Consider the following 11,935-nt stretch of genomic DNA (forward strand, 5'->3'; position numbering starts at 1 on the left):
AACTCCGATTGATATTGTACTAGTTCCAAAGCCCGTGAACGTTTCTTCGTACAGGAGACTAGATGATGTTTGTAATAGGATCTTCGCCAACACGAGTAGGCCTAATAATGCAAGTTGATGAGAAACTGGGTGGGACGTACTAGAAATTAAATTAACTAACCCAGACATGATTTGAAACAATTAATAAACAAAGAAACCTTGCGCCTGGCAAGTAAGGGGGTGTAACAGTCAGAAATTTCGATTCCCACCCAGTAACGTATTATGTAAAGGGCAGAGGGAATAGCCGGGCCAAACCATTCATGGTAAATCTTCACTTGAGAGGTTAGAACAATTCAATTTCTGTCAGTATGCCTGTTCGCACATTATCTCGAAAAAAATTACCTACCGACTCTATATATATATTTATTTATTTATTTCCAACGGTCCCACCATTTATACATGAGTTGACTTAACTAAGGATAAACTAATCAAGATGGCATACAATGACTAATAACTGTGGTAACAACAATCCAATAACATAACAAAACTAGTAATGATAACAGATAACACAAGGAGGACATTATGCAATAATTAATAACAATACATAGCAATCATAACAAAAAAAAAAATGCAGGAGCAACTAAGTAAAGAGAAACAGAACAATGTAACAATAAATTATGATAATAATAACTTAGCAAATGAGGTAAATATATAAAAACATGCAACGATATAGATATATTAGAATGTAACAATGAGATAAATAAGTAACAGTATAAAAATGATAAAAGTATATGTAACAGAATAACAAACAGATAAATAATAACAATTTTTAATACTGAAGATGAGGTGTAATGTGAGTGTGTGTGTGTGTGTGTGTGTGTGTGTGTGTGTGTGTGTGTGTGTGTGTGTGTGTGTGTGTGTGTGTGTGTGTGTGTGTGCGTGTAAGTGTGTGTGTGGGTAAGTGTGTGTGATGTGAGGTGGTTTATTCACCCTCCTGGTTTATTCATGCAAAACTACTACCCAATCACGGTTTGCTGCATAACTTCCTTCGCACGGCGTGCACAGTATCGGCGAAGAAGTCAATATGGGTAGCTTGGCTCCCCAAACGCAGAAGTCTATTAATTCTCCATGGTGAGCAGCGTAATTTGTACGTTGATATTCTCTGAGAAAAGCAGACCTCGATCTAGTGCCTCTAGGTATCAGGAAACCTACCTAGTTTATTCTAGTAACCTTCTAGGTATATATTGAATAAACCTTCATTTCTATGAGCAACACTGAGTTCGATGGTAGTACATGTCTCTCCATGGGATTTGACTGAACGTTAAAGAATATTTTTCCATCGGTTTTATGGGTAACCATGATGGCAACGAGAAAATAGTAGAATAAATACATTTGTAAACGAACTGCGTCCAATTGTATGGTATTTATACTTGTGACACTTTTATTTATAGAGTAAAACGTAAAAATAATAGATTTTTACTCTATTGTCAATGTTAAAATATGTGATATTTTATTTCAGATTATACTTGCGTTGTATACCCTCCGTAGCTCAACGGGATTTTTTTATTATTTGAAAGCTGCTATGAAGCCTAAGTTAATGTAGAACCACTGAGTGTTGCAAGATATCTTAAACATTTTATCTGTAGCAAAATTTAAATGGCATAAAACCTAACTTTCTACATGAATTATGAGTTCTACAATGTTGCATGTCCTACTATGGAATGTGATTGAACGTAACGTTTGGGTCGATTTCTTTCCTGTATTTTATATCTCCCCGCAGAACATCTCAAGAATCCAATGGGTCACGGAAATTTTACTCCATGTAACCTCAGCAAAACCTGTTACGCGACACGTGGTATGGTGTACTCCTACCTTGTTAATAGCTTAATTATTAAATTAAATTGTGAATTTTACGCACTTTCATGGAAAAAAGCACGTAGAAACAAGAATGCTGATCTACGTGTGATCGCTATTGCTTACTTTAACTCAACTCAAAGATTACATTGTCCCGAAGATACCTGGGATTGTTCAGCGGAGATAATTCGTGACGTGTCGAATCACGATACTTACATTATTACATTACATTATTCTGACAGGATCACCTTCTTTTTTTATCATATTAATATGGAAGCTGATATTAAATTTACTCGTCCATCTTTAACACTACACACAGAATCAAAGCTGCCTGACATAACCCTTACACTGCCATTGGCGCAGTGTAGTGTGTACAGAGGTTACCGCAAGATAACCAAATCAAGCAATGTCAAGCGTGGCTGTTGCTTAAGTGGGTGACCGTTGTGCGATCTTGTTCTTTCAGTAGCCCACCTGCCCGGCCATTGTGGTTTGGAAGTCAGCCTTGAGCTGTTGTTCCCTAGGTTGTGTTAAGAGAGGGCTTCTTAGACGTAACTTCGCCTCGTACAATAAGACATCCCTTACCTTTTTTAACTGTGATCTGAGTTATCAGTTGACACAATGGAGTACAGAAACTACCTTTTCGTTTTTTAATGCATCGAAATAATTTTATGGAATATAATAATTATTTTATTAAATATTTATATAATTATTGTTATGGTTTATCTCTATAATAAACTAAAGAAAATCTATATTTTACCCATAAATAAGTAAATAAATAATCAAAAATGAATAAAAAATAAATGTGATATGTTTTATTAGTGAAACATTGGTTTTACTATAGATTTATGCATTTAAAGGTCAGTTGTATAATGTCATGAGCAGGCTACATCGTATCTTATATTACTATAAAGTTAACACATGTCATTAAATTAATGACGTCGTGAGGGGACACGTTGTGAGTATGCGTAAGAGAGAGCTTAGATCCGCGATGGTCCGGAATCTTTCAGGATGCATAGGAGAAGTCGCAATTTTCGTATCGTCTTGTATGGGTACTTTTCAGGACAGTTATCGCATTCATGAATATATATTATAATTAACATTAATATATATTTCATACATTTTATATATATATATATATATATATAAATTTTGGAACGGGGACTAGTTTTAGGATTTGGAGATCATATTCTGAGAAGGTTTAGCAGACCTTTTTTTGATAACATGAGGTCAATTGCAATAAGCTGATTTTGCAAAATCTACATAAAATATAGTGAATCAGAAAGTTAAGTTGGTTAAAATCCAATTGTACAAGCCTCCGAATCAGATGGAATCAAAATTACCAATCAAATTTATTTCTCCATAACTACAGTACTGTGTTTGGTCCAAAGACTTGAAAGGAATTATTTCATCAAATTCTTTCTATTCACAAGAGAGATCTATTTGCCCAAGTGTAATCAATTCCTTTTAAAACTTTATACGTATTCTGAAGTCAGAATGGCATAGTATATAACCCCATCCATCTTAGAAATGAACTTCTATTCGCCACCGGATATAATTCCTCCACTACAATAACACCGACCCCAGGAGCGCATTAGATAGGTTTGTTACAGCGTCTCGTGGGAAGGCCAAGGTCGGCGGGGGGCTGGCTAGGAATGTTGCCTTCCAGCAGCTTACCCTCTAGCAGTGCTACCCCACAAATCCTCGTCCAACTGCTTTTTAATTCCTTTCTTCCTGCTCAATTCATTTTTTTGGAGGGAACCCTCGACCCTCGATAATTTTGTTAATGGTCGCTACGGCTCACGATGTGGCTAAAGATGACTCGACTCTGCTCTACCCGAGCCTCTATCGTTATCGGTAGTAAACTTTATATTACAGCTGGCGGGCTTTGTAGTTCCTGGCTGGATTATTTTTGGTACAATAAGTTCATCTGTTATGAAACTATTTTGATCACTTTTTTATTCATTTTGTACATTTAAACCCTTTTAATATGTTTAATAGTACCTAAAACACATTTAAGTGTCTTTAAGTGTCACATTATAAATTAATGAAACCTATTGAGAAGATATTTATTTACTCTTTTTGGAAAACGCTATTTTTGACAGACATGGCATATTTTCTATCCACAATCAAGCAATATTTTTTCCCACCAGGGATCCAATAGCCGTAACTGGAAAAGAGGATAATTGAATAGGTTATGGTACAGTTTTAAGATTTTCGTAATTATGAAATGATGTGTTCAAAGCCCCAACTTTAACTCTAACATCAGCTGTTTCCGACAAGCTGATGTTTTAAGACCTCCTTTATCTTAAAATAAGGTTTTTAAACATATTTCTAGAAAAACTTTGAATGAGGTAGAATTAGTTCATTGGAGTCGTTTTAGCCTTTATGTAAAGCCTCATATCTTTTATTGTTGGTATATTACTAAAAACGTTTTTGTGCTGTATAAAAAAAAATTATGGTTGCCTGTAAAGTCGGTTTTACGGGCGAAGATTTTACGTGACAACGTCTTTTTCTCGGTAGAATATTTATTGATATGAATATTATTAAATTGCACAATAGCAACAAGGAATTGAATGAAAATAAGAATTGCACAAATTTTAACTATAGAAATATATTTTGTTTACTAAAACATTGTACATAATTTGAAATTAATTAAAATTTGTTATTGTAAATGGTAAAGTTGAATAAAACATTTACTAAAATTGGAATTTGAAATTCTTGCTAAACACAGTTAAATTCTAACTCCGCGCGTGGTGATTGGTCGGTTTAGTTCGTTTGTTTGGTCGCACTGTTATGACAGGTTAGAGGTTATAATTTGTTATTTTAAATGTTTGACTAGCAATACGCGCTGTTTCTTCTCAATCGACTGAATTACGATTGATTGCAGAGTGATTTAAACTAATAATTTACTTAACACTACCAACATTTGTCAATAGTATGACATAACCTATAAACTCAGTTTCTCAACTTTTGTGTCAATCTAACAATTAATCAATCAATCATAGTTTACGATAATGAAATATCAGTGTACAATTATTTACCTTTATTGTTGTAGTTGTTGTAAATGACGAATCTAAGCACTCCACATTTTCATGAATAAACATAGTTATCTGCTTTATCCCGTGCGGCGGACCCACAGTTATCTGCTTTATCCCGTGCGGATCCCGTGCGGCGGACCCAATGGACGGGCATCGTAACGTTACCGGGCGTTACACTTTTTCATGAGTGACTCCGAGCCGCAACCTAATTTAAGACGTTGTCACGTCAAAATTAAAGAATTTCTACGAGACAAAGCAAAGCATTTCCCTGACAAATATTAAACATTTCACAGACCTGTATAACTCACATAAAAGATTAATTGTCTTTGATGAAACTTTACTTGTTCTAATGCATTGATAAATCCTGAAAAGTCCAGTAGGTCTATGATATTAGGCAAATTTCACGTACTATCTAAAACATAAGGTAATTGTTTCATCCATTATTTAGGTTATACTGTAGTTCCCACTTTTTTTTGTAGTGGTCTAGGGAATACTCAACTTCACATCTGAATTCGACAAAACGCTTTTTGAGAGAATAATTGCAGTAACAAAGAAACACTCGAATACATCGATTGAACCATATCGTTAAAAATATTGATACATTGACTGCGAATAGAAAAATAAATTAATAAACTGTAAAAACCAAATAAAAGGTTTTTAAGTAAATTTTATTCGATAACAATTATTTTTTGGTAATTTTACATGAATGGTAAAGGAAAGAAATATCACAATTACGTGGGTTATTAATGTATGCAAGATAATGATTTTAATGGTGACACACTAAAAAATTCAACTTTCAATTATATTTAAATTACTAGATCATTATAATAATGTCTAATACATTAAAAATCATATTTTTATGTGGTGACACGTATACCTAAAAGGAATTTCAAGTGGAAAATAGGTGTAAATAAACCAAAGAAAATATACTTATCAGTGGTTTAACTTAACAATAATATACACATCTTATTATATTATTTAATAATATACAGATTTTTATTAAATGGAAAATACGTCTAAACTAATCCTCAGAAAATATTGTAATAACTGTTCCAAATTAACGATGACACACGCTACATAAATGACTTGAAGTACATCCTTGAGCATTATATTCAGACAGAGTTGTTTAGTTTTATTTGTGTTTGTTGACATAAGATAATCTGTAATATTTTAAATTTAATGGTTTCCAAATCAGGGTAGATTAATTACTTAGGTTGTATCAAAAAGACAGCGTAACAAGGTAAATTTTAAAGGACTTCGATTTTCTGTAATACTTTTCTCTGTTCGTACACTTAGCTGGCCAGAGCTAGTACAGTAGAAATTAATACTTTGTCCAACACAGACTTTGTACAATGTTTATATATTTTATATGGAAACATGTTAATAAAAATGAAAAAAATGACATTAAAAAACCTGAATGAAAATCAAAATAATATCAGGAAAAATTTGAGTTTGTCACGGTAGAATTGCGTGAATCATTGGTTATAGTTTTGGTATACATAATACCTAGGCCATACATTTTAGGAATCTTTTATGGTAAACGAAAGTTATAATTATTTATTATATTACAAATCATTACTTATTTTATTATTATATTATAAATCATAATGGTTGTATCCGATAAAACTGTCAGAAGTCTGACAATTAGTTGCCTATGACAGCCACAACAAATGAGGCTTGGGACAAGGATGATAATAGATTTTAAAACATCTAAAGACTGATTATAACAAATGTTTTTCCAAAGCAAGTTTTAACAAACTAAAAATAATTTACATCATATAAGTACGTGTATGTAATAACACTACTGTCAAATTTTTTGGCCCTCTTTGAAATGTGCTCTAGTTACATAATTAACAATGCATGATATTCTTATAATAGGTAGGCGCATAAAACATGAACTACGCCTCGTAACGCACGTTTCACTTTCTTTCATTTGAGTTGTTATTAACATTGAGGTTAGCTGTTATGATGATGTGACGCACATCAGCTGCTTCGTCCTCCTTCGTCATCATAAATTCACATCGTCAAGAGAATTACCGGATTTCACATTTTCCATCGTTGATACGTTAAAAAAGGTATAAAACAACGTTTCGAGGATTGGTATCTGTCCTTTACGTCAGGTGGAGGGAGGGGTATTAATGCAATAACTATGAAAAATACCAGAAATCCAGTTATCCTTTCAAACCTTCCATCGTCAATAACAAACTAAACCAAGAATAGAATTACGTCTCACTCAATAACGTTTTCTATAGCCCAGACTAATAAATAAGGTTTAGTGTCTTTGGGAGACTACATACTACTTCCGAAAGTTGTAAATTTTGGCCATTAAACTTCAAAAAATTTAGCTAAATCCTACTTTAGATACAAGGGAAATAAACCCTTATATTCCTAAAGTACGTTGTCTTCAAGGTGTGTCAGTGGTCAATATTCTAATTTACGAACTGCAGTACAAACTAGTACAAACAGTCGTACACAAGTACGACTTACCGTAAGAAACCGGAATGCATACATAAATCGCTGCATTATTTTGTGGGGGACACATTCTTCTAACCGTTGGGCTTGCAAATCAGTGCACGTTTCGTTTGGCATGCTCACAATAGGTATGCGACTTACGGTGAAAGTTAGCTCACCTTGCCAAAACGTACAATGTTTTACAATCAGTTCTGGAATTTAATGGCTACAATTGTATTAAACGATGAAATTCAATAATCTATGAGCAACGATCTGGTTATTGTCAGAGAATACATTTACTGAAAGGAAAATCGTCAGATGGGTCCAAAGGCCTTCACAGACTATTGGCTTATGAGAGAATCAAACATAATAAAGAAGGAAATCAGTCATGGCAAGAAAATTCTGACAACATGTGATTGGAAAGATTTGAACCCATCTATCTATGGTTAGTGCTCAATGTAATGGGTCCTTGATCACGTGACCGGCGGTTCTCACTGATCACTGATGATGCGCACTGATACCGTGGGGGCGCCTTAGCATTTCGTGAGCAGCCGCGATAATTGTGTCCTCACCTCTGGCCCAGAGTGTAATAGTTTACCGATAGTGAGACAATGGGACATGTAAGGTTACGGGAAAGTACCGTATATCAGTGCTAGAGGATGTGTGGGTACCAGGGTACGGCACAGAAGGAGGACGAGCGTGCCCGTGTGGTGCTGACGTCACGGGATCACGACTCGACTGCGGTACAATTAAATGCCATGTGATCGCACACAGTAGCTATACTGAGCATCCGTTACAGGTACGTAACAGGGGAATAAACTATGATTGGTACCTCCATTACAGAGGTCTATAAAACTATATTTTAAACACGTACTTCGTTTAAAAAGCTGTTCTCAAAATTATAAAATTGGTCTGGAAAATAAAAAAAATGTAGTTACAAACTAGTTTTTTTGCGTCCCTTTATAAAATGTACCAGCATGAAAGGATAAATATAAAATGTTGATTGCACCTTGAAATCAATCTCGCTGCAGCAGACGTGAAAGTACTTACTTTCAGTACTTACTTACTTCAGCCTATATGAATTATCTGTATTGTATATATATAAGGAATATGAATGACTAAAGGTAGGTTTTACGTCATAAAATAAGCAATTTCCTAAAGTGAGCTTTTGTTAATAAGTTATGTAATTTATAATTTATATTTAATTAGAAAAGTCTGATTAGCTTAAACTATATTTCATTATAAGCATGGAATATCCTCAAGTCGAAATCATATACATACCACTTTATACCTTCATCTTCAGTGGCTTTTCAATTAGCCTGGCTACAAAATTACAAAAAAAGTACTTAGATGCTTGGTATTCCTTGTTGAGTGATAATGGTTTTGTTGCATTCTATATTTTGCTGTATTCGTGGAAGGTACCTTAGACATTTTTTTATTCTGAAGTATAAACATATCGCAATGGAAAACTGGTTGTACCCCTTTCATTCGTTTTATAGAAAAATCTCAACAGTTCAAACAATACATGACACGTCAGTATTAACCTTTATAGGGCACAAGTTCTGTGTATAATGTTCTTTCTCACTGATTTTATTTGTTTGTTTGGAATAGTTGTATTTGTAAAGTTTTTGTAAAATGAATTGGCCGCTAAATTAAATAAATAAAAAATAAACTGGTGTAATTAATTAAACAAATAGATATAACACACCATATTAAACGTAATACACTATACTATACAGTATACTGTAGTAGGTAATAAATAGAATGATATATTTTAATGGTTTAGTTGTTAATTTTCAAATATCAATTGGTCCCGTCTGAAATATTCTATCGAATTAAAGTTAAAAATAATAGCCATAATATCACAGATTGGAAGAATATCATCATGAAATTCAAGCCTATAAAATGTAAATTAATTTAGATTGTTTTAAAACATATGTAACATGTAGTACTGCATTTTAGATACGCTGTAGAAATGGAAAACGTTACATAAAAGTTAAATATGTTGAATCAAAAAGGAGTTTAAAAGAAAGCACTATTCTGTGTTACCAAAGACTTCCTCTCACAAACCTTCCTGATAGGTTCACAGTGAGCGCGCTTCTTAGTTCTTACTTTGTCTGGTAAAATAAGACATACTTTACTTTTTTACTTTCCCCTCACTTCCTGAGTTGTATACTGTAGGGTTCTTGAGTTACATCACAGACAGTTTGGATTATGAAAAATTACTGTAATAGCTTGCTAGTCGGGGAACCATGGTCCGACAACTTTCATCCATCCGTGACTAATCCTGCAGCTAGCTGCGGTGGTTTTCTTGTGACTACACCAATTTTAGGAATATTAATAGTTTCAAGTTTTTTTTATTTTTGTAATATTATACCTTATAGAATATATGATTGGTTCATATAGTAATGATATACTCTATCATAGTCTACAAGGTAGGAGTCCGCCACACCAAGCGCCGAATAACAGGATTTATTAAGGATGCATGAACATTTTCTAGTCCACAGAGTAGTCTATAGTTAGGCTACATGTGTTACTATATCAATATGCCTATGCTTTTATTCTGTTTTCAAATTTATTTACTCAGCGATTTTCCTGTTCTATCAAGATTGCACATAAGATCAATATAAAATTGTTCGCTAGCGCTCAGCGAAATTTCATGTAGCAGCGTCATCGAACTCTTTGCTTGTATAAAAGTGAAGCTTCGTGCCAATTTTGAATTCTATAGGTCATTTCGTTCTAGAGATATCGTGCAGACAGACAAACAAATAAATGAAAATTTCCAACCCCTCAAGTAGGCTTCGCTAATACTCAGCAAATTACCATTGAGATTACACATAGTATCCAGATTTGTATGGTGTGGTTTGTAAAGTTATGGTGAAGAGATTAGAATGGACATTTACCGAGCTAGTAAAAAGATCGGTCCGGAAACCGTTCCTTTGAGTCAATACTTATAAAAGTAAGGTTTCACTATTTATTTAACAATTACCCTTTTAAGTAAAAGGGTTAAACTTGCCAAGTATTAGGTACCATATCAATGTTTAACAATACATAAAATCACGCACTTCTGTAGGTTGCAGCAATTAGAATTCTAGTAATAATAAATTAAACAAACTGCTTCCCATTATATCGTTTAATTTATGCTGAGTATCACAATAACGTATAATTCAGACGGATTTGAGTCCATTTATATCCTAGCACAAAGTGGATTCTCATATCACCAGATCTAATGGCTATGGGATCTTAACTCCTTTCTTTGCAATGTACAGACAGTGTGTAAAAATGAGTGAGTCTTAAAAAATGGGTCACCATTGCGATCTTGGAAAATATAAGTTTGAGATCAAACTTTATTTAAACGGAGAACCTTTCTTGTTTTAGGGACTTTTAAACACTGAGATTTTATAATATCTTCGATATTAAAGGAAATGTGAAAAAATTCCAAGAATGAAACCGTCTTAAACTCACTTTTTGTATAGAAAATAATAATATACAGGGGGATATATAACAAAAAAAAGTTGGCCGCTTTATTAGAAAATGGGAGGGGTCATAAAAGTTAGATATACATATTTTTTAAAGTCTCTAAACCAAAGGAATGGTTCCCATTTAAAGTTTATCGTCAGATTTATATTTTACAAGTTCACAATGGTGGCACTTTTAAATAATAAGCCACCCAGTATGTTTAGTGTGACATTAGTCTCAATCAGGATTATGTATTCATATAAATGAATACATGTTATGTAAAAGGTTAATGTTTGAAATAACAATTAAAGATTTGTTACTTTTATATTAATAAATAATTAGTAAAAGTAAAATGATTGCATTATAAAATTGTATTATGGAAGAAAGTGTTGGGATGTGGAAGAAACTATAAACAAATAAAGTGACTATGTGGAAGGATCGTTCTAGATGATGAGGATCGTTATATTTTATACATTGTCATGTATACATTTTTGTCCTTTTCAACTATTTCCTAACTTAGGCTCATTATCAATCACCATCCCCAAATTCCACGTATTTTCAGTACACATAAGTACATTCTTTCACTGTAGTTCTACTGGGCGGTACTCGGTGACCCTATAGGTCAAGCAGTGAGCGTCTCCCAGGGCAAGTTGTTGTGGCCCACTCACTGCCTTGACCCACTTGCTCCTCCTCCTCTTGAACAGTATTGCTAGCGAATTAATGAGTTTAGAGCTTAATATCTCGTGCTGACCCCTACGGCTCAGTCCGGCCCGCGAAATGGCCTCCTCGGGCAGGGCCGTTCTCACGAAATGGCGGGGAAGAGGCGAATCCTCCTGCATTATCATCCCCGAGATTTCATAAATCATCGCATTCGATTTGTATGTATCCAGCAATCAGCCGTTTGGGTCAGTTGCCTAACCCTGGCTGTGCCTAAATCACTGCCTGAAGCGGAACCAAACTCAGATTTGCTTGTCATGTTTACCCACATTTTACGGTCAAAATGTGTCAATATATTTCATTTCAAAAGCCAGTTTATGTTTTTGCCAATAAGAGAGTGATTTATTAACTTAGTTATTATTATTTATTTATTCATCGATGGTGTAATTTTTGAAACCGGGCTGAAATTTCATGGCTGCCATCCTCAACATACTCCA

Source organism: Homalodisca vitripennis, chromosome 1 (assembly GCF_021130785.1).
Source record: "Homalodisca vitripennis isolate AUS2020 chromosome 1, UT_GWSS_2.1, whole genome shotgun sequence".
Taxonomy (NCBI): Eukaryota; Metazoa; Arthropoda; class Insecta; order Hemiptera; family Cicadellidae; genus Homalodisca; species Homalodisca vitripennis.